Below are 15,051 nucleotides of genomic sequence, written 5' to 3'. Positions count from 1 at the left end.
GGTGTTTGATACTTTGACCCCAGGACTGATTCTGAAGTTGAGTTGTTTGTATCAGCACTACTGTCGGCGTGTTGTGTCTTCTGTACTTGATGCACTTTGCAGAGAAAGCTGCATCTGATCTTTCTCACTGGGCACGATGGCGTTGCAATTACAGGCACACGGCAAATGATGTTCCTCTTGATGCACTCTTCTATACAAATAGAAAGAAGGTTTATACAGTGTACAACAAAAGGAATGTTTGCCGGAAAAGGGTTTCCCCCGCTTTGTATACAAAACAACCAACCGAGACAACCAACGATAGGTGCTGGTACGGAAGCAGCATAGTCACACCCAAAAGAAAGGAAAGAGAAAAATACAAGAGAAACAAATGCCGACAACGGCGGATCGACAAAAAACGAAGAAGCCTCGTGACCGCTGCATCCACCGGAGATCGTCCGCCAAGCTCCGAGCCTCCGAAGCGCCAGTACCAATCAACACCTCCAAGAAGGGACGCGACGTGACGACGCTGCTACCAAGGGTTTCCCCCGGTACGCGGTGAGGAGAGAGGAAGGGTAGCCCCGACGCCCTCCAGGAAGGTCCGGTGGCACCCTCATGCACCACCGTGTCGGTGTCGGCCAAGCCAACAAGGATTTCTCCTTATCCCAACCTTCACCTCACGCACTCCGGAGCTCGCCACCAAACCGACCACCACCCTGCGCAAACCCGGTCATGAAGCTTCCCACGCTGTCTCACCACGGCACCACGAAGCATGGCCTGTACAATGAAGAAGAGTAGTCGGGACTAGGGCAGTAGCACCATCGGCACGCGGGAGGGCCCCACCTCCACCGTCAACGATGGTAGCTGATCGAACGCAATAGCAGGAACATACCAGGGACGTGGCCGCACAGGCCGGGCCAGGATCTCCGAGGCCGGTAAAGTTCTCGCCTTCGCGCTGCAGCTGGCACGCTGTCGGCGTCGTCGCCCCTGTCCAAGCCGCTCCCCTGCCTTCCCGCACAGAGAGCGTCAAGGCCGAGTCGTAGCTGGCCCGCTAGGACCCAAGGACCCAGATGGGGCCCGTAAGATCTGGGCCAGGGTCGCGACACCGGCCACCCAGCACCGCCGGCCACCACCACTTGGTTGCCAGACCGCCACCGGCTGAGCCGCACCACCGCCGCACGCCAGCAACGGAGAGGAACCCGCGCAGCCGCCGGGAGCCCGAAGTAAGTCCCTAGCCGCCGGCCACACCGCCCGCGGCCGCGTCGCCTGGCCAGATCCGCCGCCATTGCCGCCGAATCGCGCCCACGCACGCCCCACAAGGCAGCCGCCCCACCATGAAGCACCAGTGGAGCCGCCATGCCGGGTCCACCAGGATCTGCGCCGCCAAGCCCCGCCACAGCCCGGCGCCTCCTGCAGCCCGTCGTCTCGCGCCGGCCAGGAGCTCCGCGAGGAGGAGAGGATGCAACCCCGCCGCCGCCCATGCCGACCGGGCTTCGCCTGGCGGTGCCCCTAGGCGGCGGCGAGGGAGGAGGAGGCCAGAGGAGGGGAAGCTGGGGGCGGAGCTAGGGTTCCCCCAGCCCGCTCACGGGAGCGGCGGCGGCGGTGGGAAAAAAAGGACCTACAGTGTACAACAAAAATAATGCCATCGGTGTGGGGTATATTAACACGGGAGACGTTAATTCAATTAGTAGCTGAAGTCCATTTTTTATACGTAACCGTATCGTTTTTATGTGTAACCATATCTATAATAGAATAACAAGTTAATCACTATGCTTGCATACAAAACATTTATAGATTGTTGCTATGAACATGACACCGATATGACGATTTCTGCATGACAGTGAGATCGAGCCATCCATGAAAAATAATAAACTGCAGCAGACCGCTTGATTAGGGTCGTGGAGTGATCAGTCGCATAAACTATTGTTCACAGCGTAGTTTTGATATTTATATTTTATATTCCATACAAACGCAAGGGCAATTACCTAGTTAAAGAAAAAAAAAGCACAGACGATGAATGCAGTGGCGGAGCTTCATGGGCCAAAGGGGGCCATTGCCCCCCTACTCTACGAAAACTCTTAAGGTGGTTGTTTGCATAAGAAAACTACGCTTGGTCGATGGTCAGCATGTCATTTCCGCCTCGCCGAGTAACTCTCGCACGAGCTTGATGCCTATCATCGGTGGCACCCTCGCTGCCACGCTCATCGCTACCATGTGCCGCGGCTGCATCCAAACGATGTTCCTCCAATCGTCATGTATTCTGCCTTGTGGAGGTACTGAGGTGTTTGCGTACATTGCCAGACAGAGAACAATTCGTCCTTGTCTTGTAGCTTGCTATGTGACCTTCGCATCGTGAGATAATTGCATCTATAGTCCTTGTAGTCGCTGACGACGTCCAACTTGATTCTGGAACTTGCGTATTGCTTCAATACGGTCCCGATATATAAAAATACGTGGTCAATACGGTCCCTGAGGTAAGCTCTACACGTTGCATACGTATGTCGTATTTGCGTAGGAGACACGTGGGCCAAGAAAAAAAAAGCAACCCACCAGAACAAAACGTGGGCCGTCACATCTGTACAGGGCCCATATGTCAGTGGGCCGAGAAATAAGAGGAAAAAAGGGCAGAACTGGGATTCGAACCTGCACACCGTGGCACATACATGCGCGAGCAAGCCACCTGAACAAGCAAATGATATTCAACAAAACGGGATGCAACAAGTATTAGTATGTGCGTTCTTGACTTTTCAAAAAATTCTTGAATTTATAGAATGTTTATGAGTTTTTTAATACGTTCGTCGATTAAAAAAACGTTCTAGCTAAAATAAATAAAGGTTCGTGTCTAAAAAGAATGCCCACGATTTTGTAAAAATATATTTGAAAGAATGTACGGGAATTTTTAAAAATTCCAAATTTTTCAAAAATGTTCAATGAATCAAAACAATATTCATGAATTCAAAAAAAGTCCATCGCAAGCAAAAACTCTTTCAGAATACAAATTTTGTTCCAAAATTTCAAGAAATGTTCGCCTATGCATAAAAACTTGTTGACGTGTTCTAAAACAATGTGGCAATTTCAAAAAAAAATGCTCGTAAATTCAAAAAATATTCACAAATTTGTAACAAAAATCGTGATTTAAAAAATATTTACATTTCCATAAAATCCTTTATTTATTGTGTGCAGGGGGGGTTACACATGCTATTATTCAGTAAACAAATGGATTTTTACTGCCTAAAAAATTCCATAATTGTATGTATATGCACAATATTTTCAAAATTGTATAGTAGCACAATATCACTGTGCAATATTTCATCAATATATGTGCTTGTATGTGACAGATACAAAAAAGGTAAATACATGAAAAAAATACTTGTTGAAGAAAAATTCATCAAAAACGCTAACATTATTTTAAATTCTGGATCCGTTTTAGCACAATATCACTGTGGAACTTTTTGTATTGCTGTACAAAATTTGAAAATCCGAAAAATAAAAAAATGCAAATGAAAACATTTTTGAAAACTTCTAATAGTTTTTTATACTGTGACCAAAATTTGAAACCTTCAAACTATTCCGAAATATCTGATTCGTTAAAAATAATTCTGAACTAGTTTTGAAAGCGCTAACAAATGTTGAATACTTTAAACATTGTTTGACAAATTAAAATAAACAGAAAAGGAAGAAAAGAGAAAAGAAACTATGGTTTAAAACCATGCACAAAAAAATATTGCTGTTTTCGTAAAAAGAAAAATACTACTGCCAGCTTAATTTGCTAGCACGCGCGTTTCCAGAAAATGTGTCTGGGCCTGCTATAGCGGAATGGACAATCACGTTTATATATAAAGCAGTTTATCAATATTTTGTCCGTACATGGCCATTAATGTGGTGGCTTGCACGCGCAAATTTTTGCTGGGGGTCGCGGTTTCGAAACTTGGCTGCACGCATTCTTCAAATTCTGTTCGCACTTTTTACATTCCCGTTCATTGTTTTGAATATTTTTTATAAGGGCAATGCTAAACCTATGTAACACTTGTTACATGCTTTACGTAAATACTAGCAACGTGGAGCATTATTACTGGATCATTAGGTGGGAGGGGCCCCACCCCCTGAAAATCAGGGGGATGGGGGGGCGGGGGGATTATAGATAGGCAGGTTACGTGAGTCTTGGTGGCAGCGTACGTAGATGCAGGATTATCGTTTTTATAAAATCATGGACATATTTTGTAAAAACGAACCTTTATTTTTTAATCTAGAACGTTTTTTGAATCGACGAACGTTTAAAAAAACTCATTAAGAACGGGCATACTAATATACTCCCTCCGTCCGAAAATAGTTGTCATCAAAATGAATAAAAGGGGATGTATCTACATCCGCTTTTATTCATTTTGATGACAAGTATTTCTGGACGGAGGGAGTAGTATGCATCACGTCATATATCTGATCATGCGCTTGTTCCGGTGGCTTGCTCGCGCAGGTATGTGCCACGGTGTGCAGGTTCGAATCCCAGAGCCCGTGCTATTTTTCCTGTTTTTTTTTCCTTTTTTCCGCTTTTTTCATGGCCCACTGGCATATGGGCCATATACAGACGTCACGGCGCAAGTTTTGTTCAGGCAGCTTGCGGGTTTTTTTTCTCGGCCCATTGTGTCACGGACGCAAATACGACATACGTATGCAACGTGTAGAGCCAAGACTGTTGTTTCAATCTCAGGGACTGTATTGACCATATATTTTCATGTACCAGAACCGTATTGAAGCAATATGCAAGTTCCAGGATCAAGTTGGACGTCGCCAGTGACTACGAGGACTATTGATGCAATTGTCTCTCGCATCGATGGCCTCGGCCAGTTCGTCCATCTCATCGTTCGGCTCGGCGTCGGCCTGCACCGTCCTGTCGTCGACTCGATGAAGTCAACCATGTCGTCCAAGAGGAGCTCGTAGCCGCGAGGCCGTCCGCAGAGGTCAATGAGCTGGGCCGCGAGGTCGGCTGCGCGCAATGGCCTCGGCTCTAGTTCGTCCATCTCGTCGTCCTGTTTGGCGCCAGCCTGCACCGTTGATCTGATGAAGTCGACCATGTCATCCAAGGCGAGGTCATAGCCACGATGTTGTCTATCCTGTTTGTCTCGTGAAGGTGCTCTCGTGTACGAGGGTGGACCACCAGCCGCACTACCAAGAACACGGAGGCACTTTCGTGCGCGACGGCGGACTCGCCATGGCCTAGTCGGGCACACCACGGAATCCAGTTTTTATGGAAAAACCACTAATAGTCGTGCAATCTTGGGTTTTGGAAAACTAAGTTCCCTATATTCATGGATTAGTTAGAGTTGCCAAACAAAGTTCTAGTCGGTTAGGCCTATTTCCTAGTCTATAGTTATCTAGTTTTCTATATACCCCGTATCCAAACAACCCTAAGTATACAGGGCTTGAATATCAAAGATATCTAGAAGTTTCCCTTCATTCCATTTAGCAATGGGTTCACTTGGATGGGAGAAAACCCTGCGCGCAAAATTGTGTACAGTAAAACAGGAAGCTATAGATACATATGTTACAAAACACCAAGTGGAGCAAACACCCAACGCAAGTTTGATCAGAAGGTATCACAGGAGATACATATCTTGATCAAGATTAATATTTTCCATACATAAATTTCTGAAACATAAAATATATCAAAACTTCCGAGTACTTGGACAGACATTGGCATTCTTTTTGGAAGAATTTCCATCACATTTATGCAACACAAACGGTGGTCGATGAACTAACTAGTACTAGTACATTACGTGACTTTTTGGCCAGCTATAATAGACTAGCCCGGCAGTACATTCGCAGGATTCTCTGGCGCTCTGAAGACCCGAAGCGGATGAGGAACTAATCACACATCACCCTTGTGCCGAATGTGGCGAGCGTCTTGGCTTTATTTGCGTGTGGAAGCTTCTCATGCAGCGTGCTGGCGGTGCTGCTTTTTTTTTCATTGGCCGACGGTGCGTGCGAATATGTCGCGGAAAATGGCAACACACTCACCGAACCGTGGATTAGTCGCTAGTGTTCCACAGATGCAGGAGCAAATACCTACCTACTTCACGTTCATGGTCCCGTGATCTCCTCATGGTATCTACAGCCGGACTTAGCAAATCTGACCCTCTAAACGCTGACGGTCGCACCCGGTCAGTGACCTTGCGCGCCCGTTTTGAATCCTTATTTTCCTGTTCATACATCCACACTTCTCATTTTCTCTCTTATATGTCCGGTCATTTGCAAGTGATTGATGAAGGGAAGAAAGAGAAAGAAAAGAAAGATTAAACAAAAAGAAAAAGGTAGTCCGGGCTAGGCAGGGTCCTACGTGGCAGACTACCCGGGCGCGCCTAGACGCCCTTATATCCTTCCTATATTTGTCCTCAATATGAGGGTTCGCGGACTGCCCTGACGTATAGGAATGATATGAGGGGTCCTGCTGGGTCACTTTTTTCCTTCTCTCTCCTGTCTGGTCACTGACCGGGCGCGTCCGCGGGCATACGGGAGAGGGTTTGAGGCGTCAGACTGTAGATGCTCTCAGCAGAATATCTCGTGTGTCAGTCGTTTTACTCTTTGTTTTAGAGTACACCATTAACGTACCATATTTTTATCAAAGCCAGGAGACAAGTATAAGAGACTACGACTTGTTGCAAACAAGTGTAGCTTTTATATTCGTTTTTAATTTTCCATAGTACGTCACCATATCGAAATGTAGCTTTCTGTATTATCACCCCTTACAAGTTTGCCAAAAATAGGGTGGCTGGATCCGGTGGTTGAGGGGGTGGCGGGATCTCTCCGATGACGAGGTCGGCACCGTAAGGGTCCGATGGAGATGGCTGTTGCCGGGTGAGGGAATAGAGACCGGAGGAAAGGCACGGCACCGCAAGTATCTCGGAGTACCGCTGAGTGATGACAGACGCCCAATGTTCCATCTATCGGTGGCGATCGGTTTTCGCATATTCAATGCTGACTAGCTCTTTATGTGCGCTCTACCTGGTCTGGAATGTTCTATTTTGTTGTGTACTACTCCCTCCGTCCCATAATATAAGAGCATTATTTACACTAGTGTAGTGTCAAAAACGCTCTTATATTATGTGACGGAGGGAGTAACAGTTAACAAAATAGTGACAAGCTTTTTTGCCCGAAAAAATGATGAACGAGTTGTATAGCAAATCTAGCTATTCAACCCGCTGCCGGTTTGAGATTTATACATACGGTTTAAGAGATAAAACATTTTTAATAAACGAATCTACGAGAAAAGGGAAACTCTCAGGATGTGACAAGTGGCACGTAGTGGGAGTGATCTTTGCATAGGGTAATTCTTAATTAGTGAGTTCGCTTATAGAGCTTAGACCTATTTAGAACTTTTAGTGCGGTTTTTTCTTTTTCTTTGTTTCTATGTCTTTTTTTTCAAATACATGTTGGCTTCTTTTAATACGTGTTGCAAATTCTTTTTGTACACACGTGCATACACGTTGGGTATTTTTCAAATGCATGATTTTTTTAAATGCATGTTTGAACAGTTTTTGGAATACATGTTAAATAATTTTCAATTACACTTTTTTTTAATGTCATGAAACATATATTGAAAACTTATATGAACACCTTTTTACATTATACATCATTTAAAAAAATTCATGGACATTTCTTAAACATGTGGCTTTTTTTAATGTCACAAACATTTGTTTGAATGGTTTAATTTTTCATATATTGGATACTATTTTAAAAAGTGTCCTGACTATTTTTTTTTGAAATGCATGAACATTTTTCAAATGTCATGGACGTTTTTTTAAATGGTACAAAAAAATTCAAATTGCACAAACAAAATATTTAAACTGCAATAGTCTTTTTTAAATATGTGCTGAGCATTTAATTTTTTAAAATAAAATATTTTTTATGTATACTTATATCTTGTAATATAAAAAATACGAAAACAAACGAAGTGAACTAAGGTTTGTATCAACGTATGGGTCAGCTCACTCCAGCATCTCTAAAGCCAGTCCAAACTTTTGTTTTGCAAAACAGCCAACCCCGTTCATACATATTAACATATATGTGGACAAAGTCCATCTGATGTGAATCGTACCAAAAAAAGAATCAGTTGTGAATCACAACCATTATATCTCACTTGTGAAAAATTCATGAGACCACCTATGTATCGCTCACTGTGACATAATGTGGAGCGATCGCACATAACCCACGATTGAGCCGGCCAATTTGGCGCTCAGGCTAGCATATCAGTGAGTATGTTCACTCGTTTTATAGCGTTTCCCCCGTTTTACATGATTACAATCGGTTTTGGATTTTGTTTTCTAAATGAATACTTATTTTGACCATCAACGAAATCAGGATTATTAAGATCTCTTCAATTGTTTCATTTGCACAGCGCATGGGCATTGTCACACCCAGGTAAAGGACAAACTCCTTCGCAAATGTCCATTTTTCTTGGTTCTGTATGAAGGGTCATCATACCAGCCGTCACCCTCATCAATAGTTTCTATGTGAGTTTTTCTTTTGTTATCCTTTTTCTACATATGCATGGCACGCCACTCTTTGTTGAACATGATATTACACCGAGCATTATGGGGTACTGGTTATCATGATCGTTTTTTTTTTTTTTTGAAACGAATGGTCGGTCAATTTCTTGGCTAGTCTTTACTAAATCATGGGCCCCAACTTAACGTCGTGCAACTACCACGTACGTGGTGTTCAGCAACTGTTGGTGTTTGACGAGACAGAGAAACTCGTGGACCTGTCGCCGTCGTGGGAGCACTCCATATGAGCACGTCACAACAGGCCCATGGAAGTCATCAATTAATTAATTAAGTACACTGATGATTCTGACTAATCAACCGCTAATAAGCTAGCTAGCTGCATTGGCAATTTTACTCTGGTGCAGTGTGGCCGATGTACTAACAATTGGCATGGCGATGATGCACTGCCAAAACAGCTATATTCAGAGTGCTGCCACCGTAGCTGTCGCTGTGCTTCAAATGTTTGTAGCAAGAGAACAAAAAAAAACAATACTAATCCATGAAAGGTGTCGTGGTTTTGAACTATCTTCAGTTCAAAACTGGTTCAAAGCTGCGATACTTATTTCGGATCGGAAGGAGTACAGGATCTCGTTAGCAGGTAGCTCAAGTGCTGAACCACCGAAGATCTCTTTAGCCGGTGCCTCCAATCGAAGAAGGAACCGTGCCACAAGATATTCAGGCACCAAAATCGGTGGTAGTTGATGAGCTATACCCATTTTTCATGTGCGAGCTAGCTAGCTAAGCTACCATGCACGTAGTTACCGTGTCAAGTACGCGAATGAGATTGTGGGTTGTGCATGGAATTTCAGGAGACCAGCAGAAACAGAGGAACGGATCGATCAATCATGAATGTGCTACGTACCGCAAGGAGCCAAAGCACTGTGACGCATTCAGTTAGCACCATGCTAAAATGCGAAGCTTCCGCACGCAAATTAAGCCAGCAAGACGGACGTGTCCTCGTCGGCACAGCGCCCGTCACATCGGCACAGCGCATGGGTATCCCTTGACAGGTTTGTATGATTGGCCGACGGTGGGAATATGTCCCGGAAAATGCCAGCACACACACCGAACCGGACCGTGGATTAGTCGTCGCTGCTACGCAGGTGCAGTAGCACCATGGTCCCGTGATCCTCACAATATAGTACTCCTACATCATAATATCTACAATGATCATTGTTAAACTTGAACTGTGGGTACTTGAAAAATGACACAAACTGATCATACAACTTGAGTTTCAGAAATACATTTTGTGTCACTTGTCATCAATGTTCCGTTAATTTTGTCTACTTGGCACATCAGCGTGGCAGTGGGCCCACAGTCTCTTTCCGAATCACCGTGTGGGTCCCATCTGTCAGGTAACAGGAGAAATACTCTGTTAAGTTTGTCTACATGGCACATCTGCGTGGTCCGCAGTCTTTCCAAATCACAGTGTCGGTCTCATCTGTCAGGTAACCGGAGAAATGCTCTGTTAACTTTGTCTACATGGCACATCTGCGTGGCCCGCAATCTCTTTCACAATCATCGTGTGGGTCCCATCTGTCATGTAACAGGAGAAATGCTCTCTTAACTTTGTCTAAATGGCACATCTGCCGTTTTATAGGCCGTTTTGCTGCCGATTCATTTGAAAAAAATCATCCCTGGCCAAAATGTGAACCAATTCCAAAATTGAATAACTCAATTGAATGGAAGAGCTCGAAAATTAGGGAGAACGGGGAATTAAAAGAATTGAATGAGAGAACTCTGTTAGAAATTCCTTGATAAATTGTTGATCCGGTTAAAATCAGGAGAACCAATTCTAAATTGGAGGTCTCAGTTGACTGTGGGGCCTTAAAAATTAGGAAGCGTAGTGTAATTAATAGATTATGATATGTTAAATTTTGTAGTGTTGAACAACAACTAAGGCAATTAATTTCCTAAGAATTTGACAAGGACAATAAGGACTTGCTAGGATTATTACAAAACCGAAGAGCGGGAAGGTAATTTCATAGGAATTGCAAAATATTTCATACTGCAAAAAAGATGAGATCAAATCACAAATTTCACGTGGAAAATAATCCTACAATTGTTTTTTGCAAGTTTGATTGAACCAATAAAAGAAATCATGCCAAGGTAACATTCAGGGGATATAAGGTTTTGCTCCAAACTCTTGGGATTGTTTAATCCCAAATCATCCACCCATCATCCCAACCAGAACACGACACTGGTGCAAGATCCTAGTGTTAACATTCAGTGGAACTTATAGTGAGTGCCCAACTACTTCATCTCCCACGCACCTTCTCTAATCCCCACAACTTTCTTTTTCAGTTTAGTCTCCCACTCAAACACTATAATAAAAAAACTATCGTTGGGTTAAACAAGTAGAGGCTCTTGTACTACTGGTTAGCACCATTCATGCGAGGTTACAAATTATTTTCTCGTGCTACCTGACAGGTGTGACCCACACGGTGATTGGGATAGAGACTTGATGACTCACAAGTATAGGGGATCAATCGTAGCCCTTTCGATAAGTAAGAGTGTTGAACCAACGAGGAGCAGAAGGAATCGATAAGCGGTTCATCAAGGTATTCTCTGCAAGTGTTGTAAGATAGTTTTGATAGATTATTTGGTAGCAAGATAATTGGTAATAAGTAACAAGTCACAAAAGTAGCAAGGTGCAATAAGGTGGCCCTAACCTTAGTGTTGCCGAGGGCAAGCCGTTGGAACTTCTTATAGTGATTCAAATGCTCTTGAGGACACACGAGAATATCAATCAAGTGACTTTCACCACGATGCGTTGACTTATGTTCATTGCCTTGATAAGTTGTTATGTAGGTGGACCGGAGCTAAGGTACTGTTCTTACTTGAACAAACACCTACTTATGATTATACCCTCCATGCAAGCATCTGCAAATACAAGAGTAAGATAAATCAAACCATAGAGTTAATCATGTGGATCCAAAACAGCCCCTCATCGAACAATTCATAAACTGGGTTTAAGTTTATATATATCACTCCCGCAACCCATCATCTACAAACTAATTCCACAATGCCTTCCAGGCCCTAGGCCCAAAGATGGTGAAGTATCATGTAGTCGACGTTCACATAACACCACTAGAGGAATAACAACACAATATAGCATCAAAACATTGAACAATGATTAACTTCACATGATTACAAATAACCTCTCCCATGTCCTCAAGAACAAATAGAACTACTCACAACTCATAATATTGAACATGTTTAGTAGGTATAAATATGCAATCAACAATCTGAACATAATGATCTTCTGTCAAGTAAATCAAAAAGCATTAACTATAAGATGTAATCAACACAACTAGCACCCCCAGGTACCAATATGAGGTTTGATACAAAGATTGAGCACAAGAGATGAACTAGGGTTTGGAGATGAGATGGTGTAGGTGAAGAGGTTGATGAAGATGAGGCCTCCCACGATGAGAGGAGCGTTGATGATCATGATGGTTTCAATTTCTCCCTCCTGGGGGAAGTTTTCTACGGCGGAATCGCTCCGCCGAAGAGCGAAAGTGCTCCTGCCCTGGTTCCGGCTTGAGATGGCGGCGAAAAGTCCTGAAAGTATTCTCTTTATTTTGTTCTAGGGTAAATGGCTTCATATAGGAGAAGCGCGTCAGCAGAGGACCTCTATGGGCCCCATAAGACTGGGTGGCGCGCCCCCTTAGCTTGTGGGCCACCGAAGCCCTTCTCTGGTACTTCTTTCTTTCCGTATATTTTATATATTCCAAAATAAATCTCCGTAAAAGTTCACGTTATTTTGAGCTCCGGAGAATTGCTATCTATATTGTAGCTTTCTTCATGTCAGATTTTCAGTTGTCGAAAATCTCCATGCATTAGAATTGCATCATAATGTGGAATATAACTTCAAAATAAGATAAATAAGAGTAGGAAATCATGATGCAAAATTGACGTATATATTTGCTACACAAGGGGGTGTTTTTTGCTGTCTCAAAATGAAAAATATAGAGATTGTGTGTTGAAGCACCATTTTTGAATCCAAAAGCACGACGACTCCCCGAGAGTCTACTACAGCAAGTTTTGCCCGGCACCGATGAGGAAGGGCGATGACAGCGATGCGCCTTCGGCTCACTTCAATGCTTTTAGTCATGGCTAGATGGTCTACGGATTTGGACGTAATTTTTATTATTTCTTGTGTTGTTGTACTGCAATGATTAAAGATGAATAGATCTGAAGTTTTCACAAAAAACCCACCACATGGTTCTCCTCTCTTTTCTCTCTCTACACATGCATCGTCTCCTCTCCTTTCTCTCCTCCCAACCGGACAAATCAGGATTAATCTGCGAAAAGGATTGGATTACTCTCTGCTGCATCATGTCCACAAACCATGCACGGACATAAAAATGAATATTTTGCCATACCCATTTGCAGGTCCACATTGGAGATGCACTAAAGCAGTACACTTGATCAAAAAGTGCTATTGTTATTACCCGTATTTTTCTTTTGACAATCAATACCATGATATATTTATATTAGCAAAGTGTACATGGTAGAGATACACGAGGTGACTACAACAATTATAAAATAAAGTCTAAAAGAAACGAGCAAATCTTCACGATCTTCAAACTCTTTCCCTTTCCATGATACAATCTTGTACTTTTCTGATGGCAGCTGTAGAAACATAACAAAAGTATCAAACCACAAACCTACAAATACCAACAGGGTTTTCCATTGTTTCAATTTGAGCCGCATTGCCAAGGCTGCAATGCACGCATGCCGGCATTAAAGTAATCCACCAACGTCGGCAAGAGTACCAACACCGGTATTTCAGGGACAAAAATTCGAACAACGAGATCGACGTCGCTGGGAGTCGAGAGTACGAATCACCATTGTCGAGAATGTAGCAGCCAGGACAGATAGTGCGAGGACAATCCTCCTCGCGACGTCCATGAGAAAAAAAAAATCAAAACCAATCTGACGAAGCAAGATGAGAAGGACCATACCTAGACAAATTTGACCTTCCAACACCACCATTGGCGTCGGGAAGAAGATCTTGTCGTCGAAAGAAGAGACGAAGAATATTTATTGTAGACGATGCCATCTTCAAATAAGAAGATGACTATTATTAAGAATTCCACTCATAGATTGGATTCCCTGCCTCTCCCGACACCGGCAAGGCCGGCTGATCTATGGTGGAGGGGAAGTCAATCAAGTTTGTTGCTCCTTATCCTTCTCAGCTTGTATTATTGTTAGTACAGGTAGAAGCTCCCGGGGCTGTTTGGATTGTGACTATCTTTGCCATATGTTGCCACATGATTTTTGCCATACTTGGCACATTTGCTTTACTTGAGTTGCTCAAATTGTTAGCCACACTTTTGCTTGCCTACGAAAATCTTGCCACACTTTTTATGCCTATGCCATGTGGGGTTCACTGCTCATAAAAAAAATCTTGCCTTAAGTATGGCTAGAACCAAACACCTACCTAACCTAACTTGGTCAAACTTGCCTAAGGTTAGGTACGGCATGGCAAAGTGTGGCAATGTATGGCTAGGAACCAAACAGCCCATTTGTCTGCAGACCGACTGAACTCTGAAGCCACGGTCCGTCCCTGGGACGTGCACACCAATGCACAGCGCACGTCGCCAACCGCACAACACATCAGTTGACAAGTCTAACGCGTCGCGTTGGAGAAGGCAAAGAATACATATGCAAAGTCGATGTAATGACCTGAAGAAAAGGTTAGTTTGAGGTAGGTCCGTTCATATATACGTGGCGCTGCTCGTTGTTGATCCTCGATGGGTTGCTTAATCCAGTGTGGCTAGCTGAACGTGCGGTTTTTATCAGGGACGTTTCTTCTTTCCTTTTTTCAGGGGGAAGGTGTATTTTTCTTTTTCTTGTAAACGTTTTCAAAAAAGCTTCGTCTCGTCTCATTTCAAAACGGAGGCAAAACGTGGGAAGGGTGCATCGCTGTTGCAACTTGTGGCCTGCCGACATGCATGGGTCTTTTGCACCATGCGTTGCACGAGCATGTATCATGTACAGTATGTAGGGTGTGTACGTCACCTTCGTTAACAAAGAAAGAAGAACATCAGCACACTAGCTTTCGGTCCCGTCCCTCGACAGTGCCCTTGGTCTGGGCATATATACCACACTGTCTAGCCGACCTGAGCGCCCTTGTGTCGCTTTGATTTGATGCTGCTTCTTTTGTACAGTAATGCATACGTCTGACTCAACGCTTTACCATACGCACAACAATTTGCAACTCAATACATATGTGTAAGTACATACGTACATATCTACACGATGTGGAAATGTTTCTGCCGACGAGATTAAACAATTTTTTTGAACAAAGAATGTTAATCACAGACCCGGAATTGATCGAGACGTATGCGTATGTGTGTGGTGTGGGGCGTATTAATGGAGCAGCAGCTAGCTAGATAGCGCGGAGGGAAGGGCAGGGCAGGGCAGATGGTTGGAAGTAGAAGATAGAACAGTCCGTGCAACGGAGACCTCACAGCTGATCCGGGGACACACCTGGCGCCCGATCCGGCGTCGTGCCTAGCCGACTAAG

This window comes from Triticum dicoccoides, chromosome 5B (assembly GCF_002162155.2).
Source record: "Triticum dicoccoides isolate Atlit2015 ecotype Zavitan chromosome 5B, WEW_v2.0, whole genome shotgun sequence".
Taxonomy (NCBI): Eukaryota; Viridiplantae; Streptophyta; class Magnoliopsida; order Poales; family Poaceae; genus Triticum; species Triticum dicoccoides.
The sequence above is the reverse complement of the archived record's forward strand: the minus strand, read 5'-3'. Positions refer to the sequence as shown.